Consider the following 352-nt stretch of genomic DNA (forward strand, 5'->3'; position numbering starts at 1 on the left):
TTGAGTGTCCTTTGCGAACGCCCTATGCATTGCATTAGTATGAGCACACACACACACAAAAAAAAAAGAAGAAGAAAAAGAAGAGGGGAAAGTAGTAGTTGGGGCGAAACTAGCCAGTCCGTCACGTCGGCACTAATGCGAGCGACGATTTGTGCCGCCCGACGCCCGCTTGGAGTTGGCGGAACCCTCTCCGGAGAGGAGCGGAGAGTAGAATACACCCAACGTTATGGTGACGTCACGGTGACGTTTCTTGGGTAGAGGTCTATTGAGAGCAAAGACAAAGCAACGTTGACGACATAATCAGGTATGCGGAACGTCTACATAGCTTTCACGATTTGTGAAGTTCACGAGA

This window comes from Ornithodoros turicata, chromosome 1 (assembly GCF_037126465.1).
Source record: "Ornithodoros turicata isolate Travis chromosome 1, ASM3712646v1, whole genome shotgun sequence".
Lineage (NCBI taxonomy): Eukaryota > Metazoa > Arthropoda > Arachnida > Ixodida > Argasidae > Ornithodoros > Ornithodoros turicata.